Source organism: Protopterus annectens, chromosome 17.part0 (genome assembly GCF_019279795.1).
Source record: "Protopterus annectens isolate FY-2018-M chromosome 17.part0, PAN1.0, whole genome shotgun sequence".
Classification (NCBI taxonomy): domain Eukaryota; kingdom Metazoa; phylum Chordata; order Ceratodontiformes; family Protopteridae; genus Protopterus; species Protopterus annectens.
This window is the reverse complement of record NC_056751.1, coordinates 713,808,944-713,818,162: the sequence shown is the minus strand read 5'-3', so window position 1 is coordinate 713,818,162 and position 9,219 is coordinate 713,808,944. Positions and strand designations below refer to the sequence as shown.

General features: G+C 40.2%; 1 non-coding gene across 1 annotated transcript; it reads left to right on the top strand.

The window, feature by feature from the left end:
* Positions 1 to 8,549: 8,549 nt before the first annotated feature.
* On the top strand, positions 8,550 to 8,621 carry TRNAE-UUC. The gene has a single exon. It is a non-coding gene; the product is annotated as a tRNA-Glu (tRNA).
* Positions 8,622 to 9,219: the final 598 nt, after the last annotated feature.

Sequence of the window (9,219 nt, the reverse complement as noted above, 5' to 3'; positions counted from 1 at the left end):
TCCTTTGTGTCCTGCACAATTTGTATCATCATAGGTTCATAGGTTCATACTAGGCTATCTGCCCTGGCCTTGTTTGAGCATGGACAGACTGTGTGTGAATTTCGACACCCCTTGCAATGTGCATATTATGCCCATGTAGGGTTTACTTTACTAGATGTGACACAGGGATGGCCCCCAGTGTACACCTACTATCTCCCATGCACTTCACCAGATTTCTCTTGTTGAGTATGAGTATGGAGCTCAGCCTATCATGGACTGGGATTCTGTTCCAGACTGTAAGGAGCCTCTGGGTTATGGATCTGTCCCTCCAGCACATCCTATTTATCTATGTGTGGAGGTTCAGATATCTCACTGTGGTGTCTCTGCTGGATTTGGGGTTTCTGCAGTGGAGCATGTCCATTCATTCTGGATTGGACATGGCCTTGTACATCAGGCATACATCATCTCTGACTGGGCAGTATGCTTGTGAATTGGGCTGTGGTTTCTTCAGCCAGGCTGCAGATGTCAAATGTTTGGACCCTTTATCCTGTTGGTGAGGTACATTTGGGGTCTTTCTAACTGCTGCAGGTATATGGTAAGGTACATCTGAACTGGGGCATTATTGTCACATATGGTCCTGATAAGGGAAGAGTATGGGGGCACAGTGACCTCTCTTGATCTACATGTGCATCCTTTCATATTATGGTGGGCAATATAGCAGGTCTTACTGGCCACCTTGACAATGAGAGTGTCACATGACGGGTTACCGTCCACTTGTGTCCCTAGGTCCCTGATTACTTCTTCCATACATAATGGATTGCCACCTATGTCATACTTTGTGTGTGCCTTGTTTGGTATTTGTTGAGACATTCATACTCTGCAGTATCTTCAGGAAGGCTGGCTGGGGTTCCTGGGTTTGTGAGTGTGGTCTGTTTTAGGCTACAAACAGGGATGCTCAGGAAGGCTGGCTGGGGTTCCTGGGTTTGTGAGTGTGGTCTGTTTTAGGCTACAAACAGGGATGCAGTTTGAGCCACTGTTACTTGCCCATGGATAGTCCATGTTGCTTCTTGCTGTGGTACCAACCTGGGGTGTGGTTATCCTTGACAATTACTGATAGCCACACTCCTATTGTAGTGTGTTCCATGTTTTGGAGCTGTAGAGCATGGTATGAGGCATAACCTGGTAGTATTAGGGTGCTCTTCTGGGCCTTGACCCCGGTTTCTGTTACAGAACAGATATTACCATTCTCCATGCTGTGGTGGGTTTGGTCTGCATGCACCTTGCAGGTTAGACTTCTGGCAGTGGGTAGCATTACATCCAGGTTGTTATCCCTTGTGCTACCTATGGTGGTGGGTTTGTGTTTCCAGCCTTACCTATTCAAGGCACAGTGGGGGTGACAGCAGCCTTTGCCAGTATCCACACAGCCAGGTGTGCTGGGTGCGTGCCATCCCTAGCAGGTGGGGCATCATGTCTTGCTCAGCATGTCATCCCAGGCTGTCAGCCATTTGTTCCCCCTTGCTAACAGCAAGACTTCAGCCAATTATTGTACTTGATCTTCTTGTCTTCATAGTGTGGCATCATGTTTGGTGAGGGTGAGATGTTAAGCAGGGTCTTCATGTTTGCATATACTAGATGGTGTTACATTGCTTAACACATGGCAATCATGCCTCAGGTGGTGCTGCAGGGCTGCCTCTGTCGGATGCACATACTACACTCCCTGTACATGTTTGAGAGCAGGTTGTGTCATGTTAGGCTTCTCTGTTACTATATGAGTGAGTCAGAGAGGGGTATCATTCCCAGGGTTCCTACTGAGCCAGTGTATGTGCTATGCGTTGCCTCTTTGCCAAGGCCAGGGCATACTGGGCATGCCTCCTTCTGCCTACTGGGGCAGGCTCAGGTTGTTCCTCCTCTGAGTCACACTCTGCCAGTGATGGCCTTGGCAATGGTGGTGGGCTTTTGTCCTGGCCCTATGCTGGTCCTGCTTCAGCTGTTTTCGCAGAATCATATTATGTAGCATAGCACATACCATGACAATCTGGGTACATGTAGTTGGTGAGTACTGCAAGGCTCCACCAGATGTGTCCAGGCACCGGAACCGTGACTTGAGAAGCCCAAACACATGCTCTATTACATTACGTGTTTGTGCGTGTGCCTCATTATGGCATTCTTGTTCAGGTGTGTGTGCGTTTCTGATGGGGATCATCAGCCACAGCTCCAGTGCATATCCAGCATCCCCCACTAGGTGACCATGTGGGATGTCCCCATTGGCAAATGTCTGGTACAGCTGCGTCAAATGCCAGATATGGGAATCATGGTAGCTCCCGGGGCAGCCAGCACACACATTCATTATTATGCCCTGGGCATCACACACAACCTGGCAGTTGATGGAGGGGAAGCCCTTGCAGTTAATGTAGGCCCTACCCCGCTCACTGGCTGGTGCTTTGATGCGTATGTGCATGCAGTCTATTGCACCCACTACCTCAGGGTATTCCGCTATTTGATGGAAGAGACACATATTGCTAGCCAATACCTCACAGGAATTGGGGAAATATACATGCTCTCCGACATGTGCTGACATGGCATCCAGGAACTGGTGCAGTACCCTGGAGGCTGATGCCTGTGATATCCCCATCATATCACCAGTTGGTCTTTGGAAGGTACCTGTTGCTAGTATTTTTAGGCCAACACATACCTTGGTTTTTACTGGGATGGGTTCCCCTCTGTTGGTTCTGTGTGTGAGGCATGGCCTGCACAGCTCAACAATTTGCTGCAGGAGGTCTCTGTCCACTCTATAGCACTCCACTATCTCCAGCTCATGTAACCCCTGGTAGGTGACCTTGGGCCTGTACACTCTTCTCCGTCTCCTCACTGTGGGTTGTCTAGCAGCATTTGCATTGTCACCACCCTCAGCAAGTCCCCTATGTCTCTTTATAACAGCTATGGCAGCCCCTAGCATGTTTGGTCTGAGTGCAGCTTTTTCAGTTTTCACTTCTACTAGCTTATTCCTGTCTTGCAGTGTCTCTTGAGAGAAACATACTGCAATGCTGTTTGCAGTGTTTTAAGTGCTGGGCTGGGCTAGTATTCTGTCTGTGTAATTGCCTGCTTCTAATTGTTTTCACCTGCTAGCTCTACCAGTATTCCCTGCTAGCTTCCTACTATTTCTTCTGCTTCCTTTTCCTCTCTGTTTCTTCAGGGGGGAGCAGTGCGCATACCAGCGAAAACACGCTCACTGTGGCTACCATGCGTGCACACATGCTTACGCGGACTAGAATCTCCTTATTCGGGTTAAAATGCGCGCACACCAGCACAATCAGGTTAATAGATCTGTACACAGGCTCCTACATGTTTACTCTGCCTTACAAGCGCGCACTCTGTCTTACACGTGCCTCCCAGCATGCACACGCACGCATGCACATACAGCAAGAAACTTTGGTATTGGCCACAGTGTACACCTTCCATTTCTTGATTTTCCCATGCTTATCTGTTGACACTCCTCTTTTTATGCTGTGTGATTGACATCTTTCACATACCACTTTGCTCCAATGAGCTTGATTTCTTCCTGACATTCCCCTGTGATGTCACCTATCTCCTACTCTGTTACTCCCCCTTATCTAACTCTTACACTACATGGAATGTGCTCATTTGCTATGTGACAGTGTGATTCACTATCCTACCACTCATTTACATAGGATTGCCTACTAATGCTTAGTTACATGTCTTACACTCAGCTTCCCCCCTTAGCAACCACTAGACGGTGGCCATGTTGCTTTTGGTCTGCTAGTCCCTGCATTGCAAATCCATGCATTACATAAAACCCACATTTGTGGGTTTCAAACCTTTATATTTATGTCTTATTTAGCGCAGCCCATTTGCACAGGGCTGTGCTGTGTTTAAACATCGCCAATCGCCGAAAAAAAAATTATTTTATTTCATGTTTGCATCAGGTTACCGTGCCAATGGCCACATATTTGGCCATTGGCATGCTGCCTGCTATATATGCACACTTTATTTGGAGCTGTCATGGCTCCATTGTGTTATTTGCAGTAACGTACTCAGTTGTCAACTGAGTACATTTCTGCACCTAACACGACTCTTACAAGGGCTGGTTTCAGCTTTGTGGATCGCTAATCTACCTCATTTGCATGCCTTTCGGCTGCAAGTGAGGTAATTAGCATATCCACGCCCTGCCTGTGTAAGAGACGTTTTAACTGGTCTCTTACATGGGATTTCGGGCTGTTCCTGGATCACGATGGCTGCATGGAGTCTTACATGACTCTTAGACACTGTGCAAGCCATCGTGAATCCTGCCCATAGATTATTTCAAGAAATATTGGATTATGTTATAGTAAATATGTAAATAATAACAGGATAATTTAAATGTAATCTGAGACTTAAAAAGCCAAAAAAAAAAGATCAGATAAGAAAGCAATGGAAGAAATAATAAAATGTCATAATTTAGAGTTATGGAGTTTGAATAAAAATACACATAGAAGAGGAGCATTGAAAACAGATTATTTTTTTAATATCTAAAACTGTAAGAACAGTGATAGAAGAAGAATTAGTAATGTTTTTTTCAGATCTTTTGGCAATATAGATAGAAATAGATGAAAATAAAGAATATATAAAAATTGGAAAAGGAATTAAGAGAATTAATGAAAAGGAGTGTGATGAGAAAGGTCAGAACGTAATAATGTTCAGGACAGAACCTGGATGCCACTGTTCAGTGAAACAAAAAGCCACAGAGAGAAATGTAGGCAGACTTCCGTTTAATAGTAAGAGCCGCAAAACAACAAAACACATAAACGTATCAATTACTATGTTCAGAGTTGCATCTGAGTTTTAGAGTCCCTAAGAGTAAATGTTCCTTTGAGGTTGTGTATTTGTATTATTTGCTAGTGAGGTGGAAAGTTTTGTGAGTGGATTGGTTTGTGACAGCCCACATCTGAGGAAGTGCTAGAAATGAAAACGAAGTGTTGAATATGTTTATGTGTTTTGTTGTTTTGTGGCTCTTACTATTAAACTGAAGTCTGCCTACATTTCTCTCCGTGGCTTTATTGTTTCACTGAACAGTGGTATCCAGGTTCATTCTTTGGTTTATTTGTGCGATTTCTTTCCTTGTTTGCCTGCTTTTTGGATTTAATGTTAAGGACAGATAATTTCACTATGACATATTTTTACAAAAATTGGTCAGAAGTGGCTAGTATGTAAAGAGAAGTATAAAAAATATATATTTAACTTGGTAAAGCAGAAAAAGGCAAAAAGGTAAAAAAAAGAATATAGAGACCTACAAAAAGCTGCTTTGTATAGTCTTGATATGAATGCAAGGGAATGTTTTAGAAAAAAGAGATTTATCAAAATAATCAAGGAAAAAATAAAGATTTATTATCTAAACAAAATATTTTTACAAGGGAAAAAAGGAAAAAGTATTGTCATATTTGACTTAAAAAATAAAGGAAGATAGTGGCATAATAAGAGAAATGAAAAATGAAAAGGGAAAATTGAAAGAGAACAAATATTATGAATATAGTAGTTAAGTATGTGAAAGAGATGGAAAAATAAATAAACAAAAGGAAAAAAATCAGTGGAAAGTAAACAGTTTACAGAAGACATGAGCACAAAAATTAGAAAAACAAATTGCAATTATAGATTTAGAAAAGGTAATGAAGGAAATAAATATAAGTTCAGCAGCCTGGCCAAGTGGTATAGAATATTTAATGTCTAGGAATTTAATGCAATAGCAAAAAGAAATTTTGGTAAAAACAGTAGTCAATTAATGGTTAAATGATGGCATTAAGTGTGTAGAAAAATGTAGGGGTATTATGAGATATATATGGAAAAAGGGAAAAGATTGAAATTAAATTTTGAAGGCCAGTAATGTTGAATTATAGTGATTTTAACATATTTATAAAGACAGCGCAAAAATAGATTAGAAAATAAATTGAATTATATAATGGCAGAAGCTATTATGGGGTCAAAGAAAAAGGAAGCCAATAATTATTAATGATAGTTAGGGAAATGGTTGATTATATTAAGAAAAGACAAAAAGAGGCAAAATGAATGTTGCTGATATAAATAAAACATTTGTTTCAATGTAACATGAAATGTTATGGCAGATAGTGTAAAAATATAATTGTAGTATACAAATAAGGGAAGTATGTGAATCAGTATGTGAAAATACTAAAATTAGAATCTTAGTAAATGGTTGGTTAAGTTAAGAAATTGAGATGAATTGAATTTTAAAACAAAGATGCTCAATGAGTAGTATTTTGTTTGTAATGGTTATGGATTGCACAGTAAAAGGGATACATGAAGAAATGGAAAAAAGTAAATGTGTGCAGGAAATGGGCATTTCGTATCCTATTATTATGTCTTATGGTGATGGTTTAACATTAACTGCTAAAATAAAGAGGAAATGAAAGAGGTACACACACACACACACACACACATATATATATATATATATATATATATATATGTGTGTGTGTGCATAAAAGTTTGCAAGAAGTTGAATTAAAAATTAATAAAGAAAAATTTAAGAGTTTTAGAGATGATAAATGGAAGGAATGCAGTTTGGAAAAAAGTAACAGTACTAGGAATTGATTCTGGAGAATGCAATATATTGAATGAACAATAGGAAAAAAATTGAGAGATTTAAAGTGACTCATTGTTGTATGGAATAGGTATAGATTGTCATTTAAGAAAAAAGCACATTTAAGAAACACAATATGGATGGGAAAATTATCATACATAGCTAGTGTATATATGATACCAAGAGAATTGGAGAAACTACATCTTGAAATTACATTTAAATTCATCTGAGGTCTAAGTTAAATCCATTTAAAAGAGGGGTGTTATATATGGATAAGGAGGACGGGGCGAGGGGGTAAGGCTTACTGAACCTGGTAGTATATGAAGGTTCAATGAATCTATACAAGGTGCTGGAATTGATAAATGGAAAGGAAAATAAGTTAACAACACAAATATTTATGGAAAAAAATATGAAACAGGGTGGAATTTAATACAAATGAATAAAAGAGAGAGAGAATGGAGAAGTGAAGAAATAAGAATCTATAAAGAAAACATACTGTGGAAATTGAAGATAAGAGAAATAAAAGAAAATAGGAAAATATGATATAAAAATACAATGATGCAAAATTGTGTGAACCCATGGAAATATTTAACGCAAGAAAAAAATAAAAGCCATAAAGCAAAGAAATAAATGGTGCATGAAGAATGTTGCATGTCAAGATTTTTTATGGAGGTTACAAATTAAGTAGTTGGCAGAAAAAGGAAATATGTCTTGTAAAATGTAAATGAAAGGATGTGCCATTTTGTGATGAATTAAAAACAACACAGAAAGTTTTTTTTAGCATGTAAAAGAGTTAAAAATTACGAGTAAAAATAACAGACAAAAATATAAAATAATTACAAGATTATAAACAGATAAATTTGGATATGACTGAATATGGATTTATGGGAAATATAGTCAAGAGTATGCTAGTAATATGGATAAAAATGTTTTGTATTATATGGACAATCTGGAATGAAAGACTGAATGAGATTATGTTCAATGGAAAGTGGATATTACCAAGCCCAATACAAAATATGAAATGGTGGTTATGGAAAAAGGAGTGGGGGTCTATACAAATGTTAAGTTTTGTTAGTAATGAAGGATGGTGCACTCAAGGGTAGGTACGGCACAGTATTATAGGTTCATAGGTTCATAGATAGATACTAGGCTATCTGCCCTAGGGCATTTATAAGCTTAGCCAGAGTGTGTTTGGCTTTTGCCACCCTTTTAGATTAGTTGACTGTGCTTCTGTATAGTAGGTCACAGAAGAGATCCCAGGGGTAAACCTACAATTTCCCATCCACTCGTCAAGATTTCTTTTGAAGAGGGTCATTGAGGGGCTCTGCCTAACATGGATTGGGATTTTGTTCCAGAGTGAGGGGAGCCTCTGGGATATGAATCTGTCCCTCCAGCATGTCCTATTTATTTCTGTGCTGAGGTTTAATTCCCTGGAGCGTGTGGCTCTAAGGGATTTGGATTTCCTGAGGTGGAGCATGTCCATTAATTCTGGTTTGGACATGGCTTTATACGTTAGGCACAGATCGCCTCTGAGTAGGCGGTAAGCAACTGAGTAGAGCTGGAGTTTCTTTAGCCTAACTGCGTAGGGCATCTGTTTGAGTCCCTTGATCCTCTTGGTGAGGTACTTTTGGGGTCTTTCCAGTTGCTGCAGGTGTCGGGTAAATAGAACCCATAGCTTTCTGCACTAAAGGCAAGTGTGCAAACCGTTGCACACTGATACTGCTAAACTAAAACAAACCACTTGCTAAAGATGTAAAATGTGTCTTTCCACAGTCTAAATGCCTCACGTATAACTCTGAAGCACTTCAGCCTTAACTGCAAATGCACCATCAGCATTCATCTCTGAATGTTGGTACTACATACACCATCAGCATTCATCTCTGAATGTTGGTACTACATGCACCATCAGCATTCACCTCTGAATGTTGGTGCTACATACGCCATCAGCATTCATCTATGAATCATGATTATTCATGGGCTTTCCCATATGGTCTAGTGGTTAGGATTCTTGGTTTTCCCCCAGGTGGCCCGGGTTCGACTCCCGGTGTGGGAATGGGTTGCATTTTGGGGTGGGAGGTTGGCGTAATGGTTAAGGTGCTTACCTTAGAAACACAAGGTGCGGGGTTTGATTCTCACATGGGGTAATTGGCTAGGCTTAAAATGGTCCCCGAGGACAGTTAGCCTAGTACTAATCTATGAATCTATGAATCTATGAATCTATGAATGTTGGTACTACATGCACCATCAGCATTCATCTCTGAATGTTGGTACTACATACACCATCAGCATTCATCTCTGAATGTTGGTACTACATGCACCAGCAGCATTCATCTCTGAATGTTGGTACTACATGTACCATCAGCATTAATCTCTGAATGTGGTTACTACATACACCATCAGCATTCATCTCTGAATGTTGGTACTACATACACCATCAGGATCATCTCTGAATGTTGGTACTACATACACCATCAGGATCATCTCTGAATGTTGGTACTACATACACAATCAGCATTCATCTCTGAATGTTTGTACTACATGCACCATCAGCATTCATCTCTGAATGTTGGTACTACATGCACCATCAGCATTCATCTCTGAATGTTGGTACTACATGCACCATCAGCATTCATTTCTGAATGTTGGTACTG